Source organism: Phalacrocorax carbo, unplaced genomic scaffold (genome assembly GCF_963921805.1).
Source record: "Phalacrocorax carbo unplaced genomic scaffold, bPhaCar2.1 SCAFFOLD_84, whole genome shotgun sequence".
In the NCBI taxonomy this organism is placed as follows: domain Eukaryota; kingdom Metazoa; phylum Chordata; class Aves; order Suliformes; family Phalacrocoracidae; genus Phalacrocorax; species Phalacrocorax carbo.
Genome location: NW_026990531.1, coordinates 101,773 through 121,407, shown reverse-complemented (window position 1 = coordinate 121,407; position 19,635 = coordinate 101,773). Strand labels below are relative to the sequence as shown.

Sequence of the window (19,635 nt, the reverse complement as noted above, 5' to 3'; positions counted from 1 at the left end):
CTACATGCAGAAGCTGATTCCTCACGCCAGTGAATCGTTCCTGCTCTATATGTTTAGGAAAGCACATACAACATGACCGCATTACTGACTCAAAAGCTCTTGAAAATGTGCCTTTGGAGAGGAACACCCAGAGCTGAGAAAGACACCTTCGTTCCATTGCAAGTCTTACCAGAAGATTCAGCTTCCCTTCCCTAGGTACTTTTTGTACCTAGTTCTGTTAAAAAGGAAGCCTGATCAAGTATTTGGAAGCTTCATGCTCCATATGCCACCCTTTCTGGCACATGGCAAAACAGGCCTATGTTCTCTCACGGCAGGCACAGCCACTCTCATTTTGTGGTTTTTCAGAAGCAATCAAGAAACTAGGGAAGCTCCCTCTTGGAGTCTGGCATTATACAGTCTAGCATCGACCAGTACTGAGGCACAACCGTTCATGAACTATTAATTACTTCTTGTATTTTCTCAGGAAGCAGTTATTATATGGCCTGCAGGCAAGAGTCTAACTTGACAGCTAACATGAGAGCAAGACAATGAAGAAATATTCAAAGGGAAGCTTTTGTGCATCCTTTTTACAAAAACCCTTAATTAAATTTGGGTTTGCTGCTTTACGGCTCAACAGTAATTGGCAAGCTTTCCAGTGATTTATTCCTACCACACCATGACCCACGTTCTGCTTTGAAAAGCATACAGAAATATCTGTCTTCAAAAACAAAACAAAAGCCAAAACACAAACCCCACACTTAAGACCAAGAGCTGAGCTGGCTTTCAGAAGAAAGCTAATGGTGCCTCCAACACCAGAAGCACCTGAGGCTGCAGTGCTTTTCCAGGGGGAGAGAGGGGCTTGTCAAGAGAGAGGCAAGGCTTCCACCCTCCCTACGCCTACCCACAGCCCAAAGCAGGTACACGCAGAGCAAACGAGAAGGGGATGCGTTTGCTTTGCCTTTCATTGACTTTAATTCCTTCTAACTAAAACTAAGTCTTCCCTCCCACTACAGGATTTTTGCTTTTTTGGGGGGCCCCTGGGTGGGGCCCAGGAGGAGCGGGAGTGGGCGGCCCTGCAGGGGTCACTGGGCCAGCTGCAGGTTTTTGTGCAGAGGGAGGCCAACATGGACATAGCCAACGACTACGGCTGCCCATGACCCACCGGCCCAGCACCATCCCCTGCTTGTGAGCTGCCTTCTCCTCTCTAGCATTTGACTACTGACAGAGTAGTGCCACAGCAAAGGCCTCATTCAACAGCTTCCTTCTGGCTGCCCTGCGAGGTCTTTAGACCTATCGTGGTCAAGACAGTCTTACCCTGCTCTACCTCATTTGGCTGCAAGTAAAGGAAAGGAAGAATCAGCTACCAGAAGCTTCAGCAAAGAGTTGGGCCAGGTCTTCTAGCCTGCTTCCACAGTCACAAGACCCAATTGTGTTGGTATTAAGTCTTGTTGCCTTCTCTAGAAAGCCACTGAAACAGAACGGCCTCCCTGTCACTACTCGCTACCAGCAACAACAGAGTCCTCAGACGGACCAGGATTTCGAGTCTTTCACCAGCAGGCCAGGAGTAGTGCCTACTACAGGATGTGGCCATTGTATGCACTTGCAGTCCAGACACTCAAGCTGGTTTTAGCTTCAACTGTGGCGGTTGTAGCCGCTGAAACTTAAACCCAAAAGGAAGGAGAAAAAGAACAGCTGCCCAGGCATATGCTGTTTGGAAGTTAAAGCAGAAGAAAGGCCGGCGTGGCACGCGCTCAAGGACAGGGCTGCCTATAGCCCTTTGGCAGGGAAGCTGCTCCCCAGCTAAGCACATTTCTTCTCCTCTCCTACAATTCCCCTCCCTCTATATCCATGTACCTACACCTGGAAGGTCTGACTGTGATTCAGCACTGCCCAGAAATTGAACTGTCCCAGGAGCGTTCCCTGCTCCTCAGGTTCTTGTGCTCCCTAAGGGCCCCCGCGACCTCACGCCCTGGACCTCTGCAGGCACCTTTTCCACTCTGCTTCCGTGCCACGCTGACAGTTTTCACACTGACTCGGAAGACACAGACTGCAGGACCAAGTGACCCTGTTAGAAGCTTGTGCAGAGGACCTGGGGCACTCCGGGGGAGAAAATACTAATTAAAATTCATTAAAAGAGTTGGGTGTTGCCTTTGCAGCACCTCTCTCTGCCTGCGGGCATTTGCTCAGCGGGAGGGAGTGTGGGGTTGTTAATGCAGCCCCTGCCCACCCCGTGGGTGGCTGAGCTGGGCCGGGCATAGCTTACATACAGAACAGTGTATTTTTTCTGTAAAATACTACTATTCTATACTTATAAATATTAAAGTATGTATAAACAAGTATTTCATGTTATAAGATTTGTATTATGTCTATGTATAATATAAATTACATACATACACATAAATACATATGTACCTACATATCCCACCACAGAATCCACAGAGGGAAAGGGAAGAGGGGTTTCAGGAGGGACTGGGGTGCGGAAGAGGGGTGACAGGATCCCAGGGGCCCAGGACTCACCGCAGTTCCTGCTCTCTGCACTGCCACGCACATGGCACAGCTCAGGCACTTCTGTCTCTCTCGGTCTGTCCATCCCTCCCTCCCTCGCTGCCTCCCTCCCTCTGCTGCAGCCCCACTCACTCGACTGCCTTCCACCTCAGGGAATCCACGGGTGCCTCACAGCTTGTGAGCTTGCCGGGCGGCCATGTTGCCCCGGCCCCAGCCCCTGCCCCAGGCCTACAGCTCCCAGCACGCCCCGGGGCGCGCCTTCCCGCCGCCCGACCCTGGGCGGGAACCGCCCCCCCGCAGGCCCCGAGAGCAGCAGGGCCGGCCGAGCGGGGGATACAGGCGGGAGAGAGGGGACAGGCGGCAGCACAGAGGGGAAACAGGCGGCCAGGACGCGGTGACAGAGGAAGGAGAAGGCCAGGGAGCGGGGGAGAGAGGTGTGGGGAAAGGAAAACATAGGAACAGGCTGCAGGACAGACAGACAGGAGTCAGGAAATACAGGCGGGGAGTCAGGCAGAGGAGAAAGAGAAAGGGAAAAAAGAGTCATGGGAATTGGGGAGAGAGCAAAAATAGAAATTCTGGGCGACTGCCCGATTTCTTGATCAATCCCCAGCGACTGCATTACTGGGAGCCTCAAGAAATGTGCTGCCTGCAACATCCCTGTTCTGGGCCCTCTCCTGCACCCTAATATTGGTGACAAGCATCGCCTTGCAGAGTGGCCAGGGCTGGGGAAAACAAGCCCAGCTGAGGGGGAAAAAAATCATCCAGCTTTTTTTTTGTTGGTTTCCTTGTTGGTTTTGCCTTTAAAAAAACCTGAGGCTTTTCACCATTGGCAATAGCATTTCACCCAGGAGGAGGTGGTCTGTGGTGGAAATTTTGGCCCCTTACCACCTGACTAATGTAGATTGCCTTGTGTTCTCCCTAGCCCGTCTTCTGTGAGCAAGGTCTCTCAGCTCTCCCGTAGGAGACAGGTACAATTGAGAACAAGTGCCCGCATTTCAGATGTTACCACCCTCTTTGCTCTCCAGCCTGGCAGGAGGACGAGGAGCCACAGCCAGGCAAGCTGAAGAAGGAGGGGGATGAGGCAAAGCTGGGCTCACAAACCCTGTGGCAAAACAACCCCACCCCTATCTGCAGCCAGTTTCTGAGGCAAAAGCAAGGCAGAAGACTGCTGCCCTAGAAGCAGTCATGCTGCGGTGACTTTGCCTCATTAGATGTCTGAGCAAGAGGACAAGCCTGAGAGCAATTTTTGTCTGTGCCCCGTACAGCTGTAAGCCAAGCAGCCAGCTTAGCCATGCTCATGGTGATAACTCCCTAAATGAATACTTGCAAGGCTCTGAAATACAAACAAGCATCTTCCTACCTTATAACCGAAGCAGTAGCACACGTGCACCCCTGATTTCCAAGCAGGCAGTGGATGGTCCCAACCGGCAGTAAGGAGAAAAGGCAAGCTTTTATTATCCGTTGTTACTGTGTTTGGAGATGAGGGCGTGCTAAGGCAGCAGGAAAGGCTTAGTCTGGCCAGTCACAAGAGACTTGCTTTTCAGACTTAGCCAAAAGAAAACGGGTACGTCGAGGAAGAAGTTCCCCTCTAGCCCGCGGGGGATTTGCTGCTGCACAGGTTGAATGTGAGCCTGCTTTCCAGCACTTTCTCCTGTGACTGTTTTTTGCAGAAAGAGAGGCAGGAGGGACCAGGCGCTGCATATACTGATGTCCTGGATGGTTGTGTTGTTTGCTGAGTCAGTCTTCCAGATCAGAGGAGCAACATGTAAAGCCTGAAGGTTTTACAGGCAGCATTGTCTTGGCAGGAGCCTTGCGAGCGCCAGCAGACACAACCACTGCGGGCACAAGAGGAGACCTCCGAGAAGTGGGCAGCTTGGGCGTCTGCTCAGCAGGTCTTGGCTGAGCTTGTTCCCTTGGTCTTTAATAGCCTTTGCTATTCAAGTGAGAATAGCAGTGAGAGCGAGTGAGTCAGGAGGAGAAGGTAACACCTGAGAATTTTAACAAGATAATAAACAATGCTTGGGCCAGAGAGGAGGCTATTAGCAATGACTGCCCCATTGACAGGAACCTCCTAAAAGAATACAAATCAGTAGAACTTCAAGGACTGACAGTGGGAACATCCTGCTACAAAGAAGGGTGTGAAGGGAAGGCCCCAACTCAGTCAGCAGTGATCAAAGGGAACTTCTGGCCCCAGAAGGCCCTGAAAAACTGCACATTTGCCCACGCAGAGTCACTGGGGGAAAGGTAATTCCAACAGCGGGAGATAGTGACCCCCGACTCAACTGAGGGATGAAAGGGCTGACCCCCATCCCACTCCTCTTGAGCATGCGCAGTGAATTAAAATCACACTGTACCTTTAAACTTAAGCGGCGGAGATAGAGACCCATGGAAGAAGGGGGTGCCCAGCCAGGTCAATGATTATGTATTAGAGAGGTGCGGTGTGTTAACTTCCATGTATGAATGTCAGAAAGGAACTATGGCAGGTGTGCACGCTTGGAGGAATCATCCCCCGTTCGTTACATTTACATGAATGTTAATAATGGGAGATAAACTAACTGACTGACCCACAACTGTGTATTACTGACAGCTGCTTCCAGTTGGTTCTTTGACTCAAGGCTTACCTGGCCCACATCACTGTTGGATCCTGCGGAGATGAGCGTGCCGTTCTCGTCCTTCAGGAAGCTGCTATGAGACCAATAGGCTAGATCAGAAGCAAAGCTTTTCCTGTGCCCTGGATTCCTAGGGTCATCTACGCTTGTGCTGTCGGTGTTCACAGAAATCACACACCTACTTCCTGCATCCCTCTCTCTCTGTGTATTAACATTACAATTGTAGTATCAAACTACCAGCGATCGGGCTGTCACTAATAAGTCGTGGTCTAGTCTGGGTTTAAACCAAGTTCAACGCAAGGCACACCACACCCATGGCTGCTGTGGGATAAGCCTGCTCTTGAGCCATGCCGGGTGATGCACAGCCCAGGAGTGAGTGACCTGAACCAACAGGCACATCAGGAACCGTCACCTGCATTTTTCCCTCTGCCTCACGTATGGGTCACCCACACAGCACAGTGCATTGGAAAACGCTTTTTATTTGAGGAACAGCTGTAATTCAGAAGGAACCGCAGAACATTTCTCTCCGAGCATCTCAAAGGCACTCATTATCGTGACTGCTTTGGTGAGAACAGCATTCCTGCGATGGAAACCTGCAAGTTTTGCACAGAAGACAAAAGTACCAACAACATAAGAAACAAATGCTATCTTACGACGAGAAATTCTATTCTTTCATTGCATTTTCCGACTGGCCTAGGCTAAGAGGTTACAAGCATTGCCTAACAACTCACAAGAGGCTATGGGTTGGCTTCTGCCTGGAGCTTGCTTCTTCCCCACCAGAAGCTATTTATGGTTGGTTACATGGGAAGGGATGAATTGCAGCAAATAAATGGAGTGCGCTGACAACCCTGAGAGTCATCTTCCATGAGAAGGGGTTCTGATGGGGGATTAAACTACTTAGTTATCTGCGGCCTTATTTGCACGCCGGGCATGCCCTTATAGTACGATCTGCCCAAGGTCTTGGTCTTTTCTCATGGCAAAAGGACAGCAGAGAAGGGCAGTAACTGACCTTCATTGCCCTCAAGGCCAAATATACCCGAACTGGGGTTGATTTGGCCACACCACCTGTAGGAAACTCATCTGACAGCTACTGGCCTCTTTCCTGCTCTTTATCGTTCTGCCTATTTTTAAGTAAAAGAGGCAGAAACAAAGCAGAAATGTGTCAGCAAGTGGGAAGAGATCACTATTTGATCACACAATCAAGTCTAGCAAGATGTGTACACCAATAGCTTGATGGTAATCATTGTTTTAGTTTCAGCTCTCTTAAATTCTCTAAACAGATTTACCATAATATAAATATATGTATTTTGCATAACAAACATTATCATAACAGAAAAACTCTCTCTCAACTGGGTTTCTGCTCATTTCCTACCCATAACTCTCTAACTTTGGCCAACACACGACTGCTGAAAGGTGCCCTTGGATCCACATTTCCTGCATTAGCTGGTTTTGTTACTGTTGAGAATGGCTTTGGTCTTGCAGCTGTAAAGCACGAGGGAAAAACGATCAGCCTTGTGCAATCAAAGCGATGGTGAGTTGTGCGTTATGTTCCCCCCCTAAAAATTACCTTCTCTTGGTCCGGACGAAGGCAGATGGTAAGGCTTGGCTCTCTCTACAGCCAGCTGCCTCTGACCTCTAGGAAGGGTCTTGCCGTGCTGGGCTGAGAGAGAATTTCTGGCAACTGCTCTCTGTCTCCAGCGAGGAGCACGATCATTCTGGTGAACAAAAAGCGTAAAGCAAGAAGTTTCACCCTGTATATTTAGCCAAGTGGAAGGAAGACTAGAATAATAGCAGAACCTACAACTTTAAGTTAAAACCATGCCGGCACCCTGCAGAACCTCATTCTGACACGCTTGTCAGCACCCACAAGTTTCACGCGGCTGACAAAACAGCAGCCTTTCCCTTGTTTTTCCTGAAACGCCACTGCCCCAGGTGACTGAATCTCCAGGGCAGCGGCGGGTTACGTTGGACAAAAGGAAGTGAGGATTAAAATGAGGAAGAGAAAGCTACCTACACACCCCTTCCCCCGGGATGGAAGCTTTCAAATGCAGGACCTAAACCTTCCGGAACCACCCCACAAGTTTGCTTCCCTGGAGAACTATGGTTCCGGAAAGCAGCAAATGGATCACAGAACCACAACAGAAGTTCACATAACACAGAATTTGACCTGGCTACTTTGAGACTCAGAAGTTAGGTAAGAATTTCTGTCCTAAAAGTGGTAAAACAAAAGCTGTGGAATTGCAGACCTCACGCTATAACCTGAGGAAATAATAAAAAGAACAACCCATGATGCAAACGTTGCCTGTGGGTTGGCACCCAGAGTTGCGTGCGAGATACCAGCGATGACATACAACACACTCTTCATTCCACAGTGACCCAAACAACTTCCAATCTTCTGAACGCTACATAACGTACGTCGCTGAATATCTGAATGGTAAGAGTGGCTGACAGGAGATACTTATTTAATCCTCAGACACAAACAAACTGTTCGAAGTGGAGTCAACAACAGCCTGGAACACAGAATTTCCAACTGCACGGGGTAGCTTTGGAGTAGTGACACATTCTGTTCAACTTTTAGGTTCAGCTGTAACGTAAGGTGCAGAGGCTTATTGCAAGTATTTCAAAGAAGGGTGTGATAAAGAAAGCAGGATTCTTACTGAGCGCTGTTAAACCGGTCAGTAACCCCTGAGAGAAACTGGCACACTTGGCAGGACTTTTACGCTTACCATGAGATGAACGTTCATCGCCTGGTTCAGCTGTGGTGCTGCCATACAGTTGGCACGCTGCAGGTGCCGGGCTAAAAGAATCTCATGAATCCGTAAAAATTTCTCCAAACACTTCTATGAGAAATAACACATTTTAAAACATATCTGATGACCCTGCCTCTTCTCTTGGCAAAGAAGGGATTCAGATTTTCCTCTTGCCCACACTTACTTGTTCAGAGTCTGTGAAAGGCAGCCTCAGGAAGTCTCCCACTAGTCCCATCCCCCGACAGATGTCATACATGTCTTTTAATAGCTCTTCCTCCTTTAACTGAGCGGTGTCTTCCTGCAGCAGAGCCCAAGCCTCCGCCATGCACCTGTAGTTAATTTTTTGAGATGTAAAGGCGTATTAATAGTATAACTAAAAAGATGCCCCACAGTTATTGTGCTCAGAGTTTAAAGGAAATTTAGGGGATTGTGATTTCTAGTGTTTGTTCTCCACCTTTCACAGTATTTCAATGCCAAAATGGTGGCATATATTTCTTTACCTATTGGACAACAGCACAGTGAGGAAAAGCCGCTCTTCACGACTGCTTGAGAATGGTGGCTTCATCACCTGCATGTATCTGAGGGCTCGCCTGTGCTCTCCTTGGCACATGAGGGACCAAAGAATTCTCATGTGTTGCCACGACACAGGTTTGATTGTAGCTGGGTGAAAGAGCAGGGCCAGGGAGTTCTGCCGAAGGTGGAGATAAGGTTTACTAAGATCACAGAATCCCAGGTTGGAAAGGACCTCAGCGATCATCTAGCCCAACCTTTCTGGGAAGAGCCCAGTCTAGACAAGATGGCCCAGCACCCTGCCCAGACGACTCTTGACGGTGTAGGGCTGTGAAAGTTATCACTGCAGCCGGCTCAGAGATGTGCTCAGAGCATCACTGGATGTGCAAACCCAGAGATGCACATCTCATTATTGCAAGGTAATGAAAGACACCAGAGGAGTTTTAACTGTCGATCCGGACAAGGGAAGACAGAAGCTATTGCTTTAAGAGCTCGTAGGTGTAGGAACCTATTAGACACAGAGAGGGCAAAGTGCACAGGCAGATCATAGACTCGTAGAATCATTTAGGTTGGAAAAGGCCCCTAAGATCATCGAGCCCTGTGGGAGACTCTAGCCCGGGAACGGCTAGCAGAAAGCGGGCATTGAAGTAGAAGGACAGGCTCAGGGTCGGAGCGACCTTGGGCCCAGCTGTTGTTGACTGGTAAAGGAGTGTGAGAAACAAGTAACTGCTAATTGCAAGGCTGAACACAAGAGATAAGCATGGGAGGAGTTGGCATCTACCTCCCAGCCAATGATGAGCTGTGCTTTTGCAATATGTATGAGCTAATTAACGAACGGTATAAAAGATATTTGCTAATTGCCAATAAACGAGACTTGATGATCATCATCGGATGGTGCCTGTCTCCCGCTGGTTTTCCGTCAAATGGTGACCCTGACGCGATACCACGGACGGTCCAGCGTAGGGTTCGGGTCCTGCAAGCAGAGGGACGGCAAAACAGACAGCGCAGCTGGTCTGCGTACCCTGGGCGACCACATAGGTGGGCTCAGTCTGCGTGCCCTGGGCGACCACATAGGTGGGCTCAGCCGATACGTGCTGCCGAGACCTTGGGAGCTGCAACGGCGCCGACGAGCACAATGGAGAGGCAAGCAGCATATGATTTCTTTACATCTCTTTTAGAGAGGTGTAACATTAAGGGTATAGATTTACGTAAAGAACTACCGTTGTTGATAAGCTGGGGATGCGAGAAGGGACACTTTGTAAACCCACATACGGTGCATGAACTGGCAGAGTGGAGAAAGGTGAGGGACAGTTTGTGGGAGGCGGTGTTAGAGGATGATAAAACTGCCAAGAAAATGAGTAAGCTATGGAAGGTAGTACATAACGAGTTATTGCAGATACAAGCAGAAAAGCGAGCTGTGCAGCAAGCTGTCTCAGCTCAAGAGCGAAATCGGAGCTACGGCTCAGGCTGGGGACTTAGCTCCCCGGGCCCGCCTGCGGTTTCAACTGTCTACCTGCCCCCTGGGCCGGCAGACCCCTCAAACTTGCCCTCGTCACCTGCAACTCCCGCTACTGCGAATAACCAGCCCGCAACGGTACCGGCTCCCGGCTTAGACCAGGAGCCGATGCCTGGAGCGGAATCTGACTTGGTAGAAGCCATTGCACGGGAGCGGCGAGGGGCATGGGCAGCATTAGCGCGGGAGGGGGCAGAAAAGGGTGATCCTGAATTAGTTGAAGCCGGTGGTACTCTCGCTTTTCCGGTAATTTATAGACCGAATCCCGGGGGAGGACTGCAGGCGGAGATTACTGCGTTAGACTGGAAATTATTGTCCCAATTACGGTTCACTGTTAGTCAGTTCGGAGTATCGAGTGAGCCTGTAAGACAAATGCTGGACTATCTGTTCACTGCACATGTCTTGTTGCCTGCCGATATTAAAGGGCTTGCCGAGTTGATTTTTTCGCCACACCAAAGATTGCTGTGGGAGGCTCACTGGCAAGCTGAGGCACAGGCGTCAGCTGCAACCCAGAGGGCACCGGGAGACCCCCTTCAAGGCGTTACCATGGATGAACTGTTAGGACTGGGAGCGTTCTTTAGAACGGAGGCACAGGTTTTATTGGGACCAGAGAAGTGTAGAGAAGCGATGAGAGTTGCTCGAGCAGCTATGACTAAGGTTAAGGATACAGGAGGGATCCCCTTTTATATGGGAATAAAACAAGGGAGAGCCTATGATGATTGTTTGTGGGATTTGGTGATAGATGACGATAAGACAGCGGAAAAGTTAATGAAACCTTGGTGGGAAGTGATTAACTGTATGAAAAAATATAAAACTGAAAAAAGATTAGCAACAGCCGCCTCTGATCGGCTAGACAGCTGTGACCCCAATGCTGGAAAGATTGGAATTGGCTTAGACAATCTCTCTCCTCCCTTCTCGGGGATCCCAGTTGTCGTACCTCGAAAACCCCTTATTCCCCCCCCTCCCGCCCCTGATAAATCTACATCTGTAGAAACTAGCGGAGGAGGAATAAGCTTGGGAAAGGGAGGTGAAGATATTGAAAATTTATGTGATGTAGTCTCTCCGGTGAAGGAAAATAAGCCGAGCACGTCTAGTCACCGTTCTGTGCCTGCTGTGTGTAGCCAGGTTGACTGGTGAAAAATCGGGTTAGAGGCATTACAGAACGGGGACCTAGAGACCGCCGATTTGTTAGCTCAGGCTTTCCCTGTCATCTATCAACCGGACCCTGCTAACAATCAAAATTTATTAGCACACCATAATCCTCTTGATTGGAAAATTTTTATGAAGGGCCCATTGCTGTGTCAATGTGTTATGGAAAACTCCAACCATGCTACTAAAAGCATTTTAATTACACTTCCCCTAGACGCAGGCATTGAGGTGATGCTTGAACGCATGAGTCGGGTACCTCCCGGCCCCCGAGCTATGTTAGTTGAAGCATTGAGGGAAGTTGGGCAGGGAATGGTACACGTTCAGCAACAAGTTTGTGCCGCTCTCGCCCCATTGGGTCCAGCCAAAAACTCTCAACAGTAACCAAAGAGGGTCACTGCCACATGGACTTTCCCAATCCCACTGACATGGCTCACAGCAGAGCCAGTATGGGTCGGGCAGTGACCGCTCAAACGGGAAAGTCTACAACAAGCCCGTATATTAATAAAACAACAATTAGATCAAGGACATCTCAAGCTGTTACATGATCTACGGGCAGTGAATCAGCAAATGCAAGCGATGGGGGCTTTACAGCCTAGCCTTCCAAATCCAGCCATGCTACCAACTGACTGGCATTTACTAATTATTGACTTGAAGGACTGCTTTTTTACTACAAAGCTGCATCCTCAGGATACCCAGCGATTTGCATTTACGTTACCAGCAATCAACAGAGAGGGTCCTGACTTACGCTTCGGATGGACAGTATTGCCACAAGGCATGCAGAATAGCCCTACTCTGTGTCAACTCTTTGTAGATGCTGCATTGAAAGAAGTGAGGCAGCAATGGCCGGACACTATAATTTACCATTACATGGATGACATCTTGTTTGCGCAAGTACAACCTTTCTCAGCACAGCAAGAATTATATTTACAGCAACAGCTCCAGCTACACGACCTAGTAATAGCAGCAGAGAAGGTTCAACGTTCACCGGTATGGAAATACCTTGGGTGGCGCATCAGTGACTCTCAATTCTTCGCCCAATGTTAAAGGGCACTGACCCTGCCGCGCCGGTCCGACCGACTGCCGAACAACACACTATGATACAACGTCTTAGCTCCGAGATCGTCCAGAGAGCAGTAGACCGCCTGGACCCCGATCTCCCCATCGATCTCACCATACTCTATGGTTCTACTCACATTTTGGGTGCACTTACTCAGTGCAAAAAGAAAAAGGGGGGGAAGATAAGGGTGTTGGAATGGCAAAAGTTTTGTTTGTGCAAAAGTTTTGTTTGTATTAAATCACTTATGCCTATTTGCAGAACACGATAACCCTCCTGCGTGGGTGCGTCAGTACAACACATTGCAGGTATCCCTCACAACCCAACGGGTCAAGCAATAGTGGAACGAACTAATGGGTTGCTGAAAACCTATGTTCAAAAGTATGCAGATATAAAAGACCCGCAAGAGCGGCTGGTAAAAGCACTGTTTGTGTTAAACTATTTGTGTGTATTTGGCTCTGAGGGAGTGCCTGCTGTCATCGTTCACTATAGACAGAAAAAGGACGAACGGGAGCTACCCCGAGTTTGGGTCAAATACAAAGACCCGCATACGGGTGTATGGTCAGGGCCTGTGGAGGTTTTATATTGGGGGAGGGGGTATCTCTATGTTTCTACCCCTACAGGGCCGCAATGGATTCCAGCTAGATGTGCCAGACCCGCCACCTCCCCCACACAGCGCGACGCAGAACAGTTGCCCACCGCGGCACCAGCCGAAGCGGCACCTGAACGGTTGGGATCAGCGGAAGGAACCCAGAGGAGCGCTGTGCAGCACTCACCAGTGAATAACCACGGTCCAGGAGGAACAAAGGTCCCAGAGGGTGCATAGCGCCCGAGGTTTGGTCTGGTTTCGACCGAGAATACAAGGCGGACTGATAATGAACTCTGCTGAACAGAAATTATGGGTATTAGCCCTTTTAAGTGTATGTAGCACTGCCCTTGTGCCTAACGTTTTTGACCCACGAGAAAATATCTGGGTCACGCTAGCTAGATCATTGAATACAACTAGCTTTTGTGCCAGCCTAGCAACGCCCGACTCCCCATTTATCACATGTCTTATTGGGGTGCCTTTAAGTAATGCAACCTTTATGACCTTTGCCCAGTCCGTAGCAGAGCTGCGACAGCAGCATAATATAACTCGGAAGCGTCCCTTTAAGTGGCGTGACGCCCCTTCGGTGTTTGTTGAGTATGATATCTGGGATGATGTACTCCCCGTAGGCCCAGAACCACAAGAGCTTGCCCTTGTGGGCTCTCTTACTGCTACTGCTTGGTGTAACTATACCTCTGTAAATATATCACGCTCTAACAATATGCCTATTGCGCTACCTGCAGGTTTGTTTTTAATTTGTGGAGATGGGGCTTGGCCTGGCATCCCGTCACATATAAAGGGAGGGCCTTGCTCTATAGGTCGCCTAACGTTTCTTACCCCTAACACTTCAATGATTTATCAACATCATAGAAAGATGAGAAGCGAAAGGAGCACTCATAAGTTTGAGGATAACTGTGACTCTACAGCTGAATTTTGGAATCCTACAAAGATCATAGCTGTTTCCTTCTTGGCTCCTGGAGTTGGTGTTGCTCAAAGCCTCACGACATTAAACAAGCTAGGGTGTTGGCTAGCTAAGCAAATGAATGCCGCATCAAAGGCATTATCTGACTTATTACTAGATGTAGACTCTGTAAGACAGGATGATCCATGGCATTGGTTTAACAGCTTGTTTAATGGATGGGGCATTGGCAATTGGATCAAGAGTATTTTGCAGATGGGATTAATAATATTTATACTGTTTATTATTATATTAATGTGTGTCCCTTGTATATCGCAATGTATGCAACAAATGATGGAAAGAAGTATGAGTGCCGTGTTCCTTTCTCAAGGAACAAAAGAAAAAGGGGGAAATGTGGGAGACTCTAGCCCGGGAACGGCTAGCAGAAAGCGGGCATTGAAGTAGAAGGACAGGCTCAGGGTCGGAGCGACCTTGGGCCCAGCTGTTGTTGACTGGTAAAGGAGTGTGAGAAACAAGTAACTGCTAATTGCAAGGCTGAACACAAGAGATAAGCATGGGAGGAGTTGGCATCTACCTCCCAGCCAATGATGAGCTGTGCTTTTGCAATATGTATGAGCTAATTAACGAACGGTATAAAAGATATTTGCTAATTGCCAATAAACGAGACTTGATGATCATCATCGGATGGTGCCTGTCTCCCGCTGGTTTTCCGTCAGAGCCCAACTGTAAACCTGATACTGCCAAGTCCACCACTAAACCCTGTCCCACAGCGCCACGTCTGCACATCTTTTAACTCCCTCCAGGGATGGTGACGCCACCACTTCCCTGGGCAGCCTGTTCCACTGCTTCGCAACCCATTCTGTGAAGAAATTTTTCCTAAGATCCCAACTAAACCTTGTGCTCTAGACCCTTCACCAGCTTCGCTGCCCTTCTTTGGACACACTCAGCACCTCAGTGTCTTTCTCGTAGTGAGGGGCCCAAAACTGAACACAGGATTCGAGGTGCAGCCTCCCCACCGCCCAGTAGGGGGGGACGATCACTGCCCTACTCCTGCTGGCCACACTATCTCTCATACAAGCCAGGATGCTGGTGGCCTTCCTGGCCACGCGGGCACACTGCCGGCTCATCCAGGTGGTTGGGGAAGGTATCAAACAGATCTGGCCCCAGGACCGAACCCCGGGGAACACCACTCCTGACCGGCCGCCAGATGGATGCAGGTGCAGGCATAGGTTGGAAGAGGGGAAAAAAGAAAGTTGAGGGAACATTCCTAAGCAATGGAGGGGATGATCTTACTGTTCAAAGATGAGAGCTGGAGGAATAAAATGACTGACAGGCGTTATAGAGGTGACCCCACCATACATCGCTACAGCATGTCAGCAAGCATTGAAGGGAAAAATAGGGTTTATTTTAACAAGTCCCACAGAACCTAAGCACCCAGTTTTTCCTTTGAAATAAGCCCAAGAAGTTAGTCTATACAGATATTGAAGACTTTCAGGCTGTGGGTATGGAACAGCATTCATTGCTTGGATGCCTAAACCATTTAGTTTAGAATCACCAAACACGGGCATCAGGAACAAACCTTCACCAACGCTGTCTTCTCTGTCAATGCAGTTGGGAAAGATTTCTACAGCCTGACAGCTGAGTAACTTGGCCTTGCTGCCCTGCCCTCTCAAGGGAAAGGCTCCACCCGTCAGATCCAAACTGTACTTTTCAACACAGGATGCCAAACGCTGCGGAAAAAATCACAGGTGAGAGAAAGGTCATTCTGAGAGAAAAGCAGACATTATACCTCAGTAGGAAAGAACGTCTATGTCTAATAGAACCTGCATATTGTACTGTATCTCTCCCAGGCACTTAATCTGATGGCAAAGAGAAACTACAGCTGACAAGCAAGAGAACTGAGTGTCAAACCGTAACGGGTAAGTTTGGTCGTAAAAGCTTTGCACATTTTCAGAACTGAGCATTTCCCTCGCATTACTGGTTCTAAATGTGTTTTGCAGAATTCCTTGCACCATCCCGATTTCTTCACAAACCTACTTATTTATCTAGAAAGAGAGATCTGAAATAATGCCATACATAGGCATGCAAAGCGCTTTGTTCCATGACTTGATCACAGAACTGATGAAGTTAGAGGAGTCGTGGCCTTCCAGCAGCCAAAGCTCTCTTGCGAGGCATTATCTATAGGCACACACCACTAGAGTGAATGCCCATCCCTCGGGAGTAGCCATGAGAACTTCTTACTGAGTCACAGCCTTCTCTCAAACCACGTCAGCTCCTGCCAGCTCCTCCTCTCACCTCCTCAGGGACTGATGGGTGAAATATGCCTCCCTTCCTTCACCAAGTGCAGCCAACAGCAAAACAACACGGCAGACATGGCATGCACGTGGGCAAGGCGTTTAGGGGCACGAATTACTACAGAGTCAGCAAACTAATCTGAGACCTACAGAAACTCCAGCAGGATTGTGTGGAACCTCTGAGACCACCATTTGCTAAGCAAGCATTGACTGAAATACTGTCTTTCCAAATACAGCACTTGGTCAAATGATCTACCCTACAACACATGGGTGTGTGGATTGTGGACAAAGAGCAGCTCTACAATTAAAAACCAACCAAACAAAACCAAAAGCTAAGCAGCTAAAAATCTCCAAAAACCTACCAGAAAATAAAAAAATTGATTGTACCTCATTCTACCCAAGTTTCCTAAAGTTTCAGAGCTCTAGAAGGAACTGGCATGAGACAATCCATTCTCGTATGACCTGATATGTTACATTTAACTCACCTACTCTGAGAACAGGCAAGCTTTCTCTTAACCATTCTAGGAAATACTACTAATAAATATCAAGGCTGTAGAGCACAGATCCTCTCCTACCGCACCTCAACAGGAAAGACATGCTCTGAATTAAGATTACTTTCCCATCAAAAAGATTTTGCAAGGGTTTCAGGCGTAACACTGCATAAAATTATACATTCTAAAAACGCGTCTTCTATCTGTTAGATAACAGAGAGATAAGGCTAGTTCATCTCTATTTTAAACACAACCTCTTTGGAGCCACTTCTAAAAATTTACATTATACTTTTTTGACCAAATCAGACCACTCTTTACTGTATTTGCGTATTTTGCTGGCTTCAAGAGCAGAGTTCATAGGTAACGCAGCCAAAAAGTAGAAAGAGTTCTCTTTAGAGCTACTAAGTTTCAGGACCAGCACCGAAGAGACCCTGCAGGTGAGCGTCATGTGAAGTCCTGCTGACAGAGCTCAAAGGCAAAACAAGAATTTAAACCTGAAGACCGGAACAGAATAAAGCTGTACGCCCGTGTTTTAAGGAAGGGAGACAGACAGAACCTTATTCAACTCTGCAGTTTGGTTAAACAGAGCTACTCAAAGCCCTGTCTTCTCTTCCTACATGCCATTCACTTGGTGTTTAAATGAAGAATCATTTTATTTGTAAAAGCTGCTGCCTCTTCAGGAACTGAATTTATACGGGCTCTTTGCAGACGGCCCTGGCTGGAACACACGACACGGCGGTATGAAATTGTACGACTTCTTTTCAAAAAGTATGGACAAAGGCCGTGCCCAGGAAGACTCAGCAAAAGATTCTTTCTTTTTAAGTCATCTCTGAATTGTCATGGTCAATATTCCCCCTGCCAACTTCACTGATACTCCCTTAGGGAAAAGGACTCTTTCCATCCTTTCACAGACGTGCACGTCTTACCTCGTACATGACTTGTCCTGAAGCCAAGCGCCTCCTGTCTGCGAACGCTAACTGCAACAGATGTAAACTCATGGCATCGCCTTCACTGGAAAAGGTACAAATGATGACATTTGGTTACAAAGCTGCTTTATAGTCCTCGTTACCCTTTCCTTAGATCTAGGCTGAGGTTTCCTGAATAGCACTGTCTTGCTGAAAAGAAAAACAGCCCTTCCCAAAACCTAAGAATTGGTCACATTTAGCCGCTAAACCACAAAGGAGGAAATTTGGACACTAACAGCTTCTGGGGCAAAGGCTACCCATACAATCTGGAAGCTTCAAGATGTTCTATGGAATAAAAATGGTTGGGAACAGTTCTTGGCATTGAAGAGCTCGCAATCAAAACTGCTTTACAGTCAAACTGAAAAAGATTGCCACTCCATGAGCAGCCGAGCTGAGTAAATAGCTTGCTGATGCTGAAAGGGGCAGATCTTTCTCCCCTTCCCTTCCCACCAAAGCTCCAGTCCCTCCCCTGCACACACGGCACCTTCCACACCCTCCTTTCAGTCATTAGCCCAGCAGGAAACCACCGACTTGGCTGCTGAACACCTTCCCTGCCAGGCGAGCTGAGCTGGCTCACCAAGGCTCAGGCTGGCACCAGGGAACCGGCCATGCTGTCACCTCCTCCTTTAGGGGCAGCAGGCTGGTGGATCCGCACCTTTAGTGCTCTGGAGCTGCAGCCTCCACTGCGCTCCATGGTATTTTAATACCACGGTGTGAATATCAAGCAAATCGTGAAGCAGTCATCAGGAAACAAAGGAAGCCATTTAAGAATGCCAGCACAGAAATAGAGCCACTGTCACTTTGCTGCCTTTCAGCAGGGAGGAACTAGTAGGTCCCTCTCCATCCCTGTTACATCCTGTACAAATCGCACCGTCAGCCCCTTCCATACCGGAGAGAATCTCCTGCACGGCTAATTCAACAAAACAAATACACGTGGGTCAACTCTAGGTGAACAAATACTCAAAAAAAAAAAAAAAATCAGTGGCCGATAGTAAGCTTTTATTCACCTTTCTTGCGTCGACTGAACAGCCCACAAGTAGCAGCAGTTGCGAGGATCATGCTCAGGCTCTTGAAAAGTAACGGCGCAGACAGGAATCCTTCCTCCTTCAAGCTGACAGTGGTGCCTGCAGGGTTAACAAAAACAGAAAGCAGGTGAGCCTGGTGGCCCTGCCTGTTTGTAGAAGGGGAGAAGCATCTTCTGAGCAAAGAGCCCCTGACGTGCTACTCCTCAAGGCACAGAAGGTCCCACTCCCATCTCAAACAAGGGAGTCACGGGAGCGACTGCTTTTGATGCAACAGCCACGAGGTGCGGAAATTACTGTCCATCACGGGCAATAACCTGGCTTTATCTCCTCCTCTGCCTGCGGAGCAGGAACATGAAAGATTCCTTCAGCTGCCAGGCAAAAGATTCTTCCTACTCTTGTCGCCTGCTTCAATATTGAACTGAAAATGCAGCCTCTCTTCTGCACAAGCTGAAAACAGCGCCAAACACCAGTAGTGTCTTGTTTCTTTACTTGGACTATCTAAAGCGTTTCTCCTCCAGACTTCTGAACCTTCTTTGCACCTTCACAATCTATTCTTGCCACCTCACTGTCCCTCCACTCTCTATTTATGCCACCAATAGTTCCCGGTGAGTCACTGCAGATTTGCTTACGTGAATCCCTATCTGAATTGGGTCAGATATTCCAGGGGGGATTGCTCTTTGGCAGAGCTGAAATCATCTCCCTAATTTCTCTGTTGCTTATCCCTTGACATGACCCTTATTCCACCTCCAAGTGTTCCAAGCAGACTTTCATTCCCATGCATCGCTGCCTTGGAATGGGTCAATCCCCTCTTTTGGTCGAGGCTGAAATGTGGGAGAGAATGTCTTTTCAGCCACAGATCAGCTCTTGATCCTTCACGTCTCACTCCTTTCAACCTGGACGCTTTAAAGAATATGATCACCACAATCCCATCATTAACATACTTCAGCCTTTCAATGGGTGCCCTCATTGCAGGAGCTGGTTCTGAGAAATAATGTCTACAATCTCTTTCATTGAAACACACACAACTCCTGCTGTCACTGAATACTGCTGGTGGAACAAACTGCCTTATGGAAAGCAGCTCTCTCACACCCTAACTGCTTGACAGAACCCAGAGAAGGGAGCTTTCCGCAGTTCCTCAGCCCACGGGCACAATAAGGAGAACAATCCCAGCCCGCTGGGGAGAAGGCGGCCCACTGAATCCAGGTATGGCTCAATGGTTACTTCAGAAGGGGATTCCTAAACAGGCCAAGATTACACTCCACATTTCCCTCCCTGAAAAAGGGCTC

General features: G+C 48.4%; 1 long non-coding RNA gene across 1 annotated transcript; it reads right to left on the bottom strand.

Moving 5' to 3' along the window:
- Positions 1 to 6,260: 6,260 nt before the first annotated feature.
- Positions 6,261 to 7,899, bottom strand: LOC135311429 (uncharacterized). Its single transcript, XR_010371064.1, has 3 exons — positions 7,820 to 7,899; positions 6,661 to 6,808; positions 6,261 to 6,575 (listed from the first exon to the last, which is right to left on the bottom strand). It is a non-coding gene; the product is annotated as an uncharacterized LOC135311429 (long non-coding RNA).
- Positions 7,900 to 19,635: the final 11,736 nt, after the last annotated feature.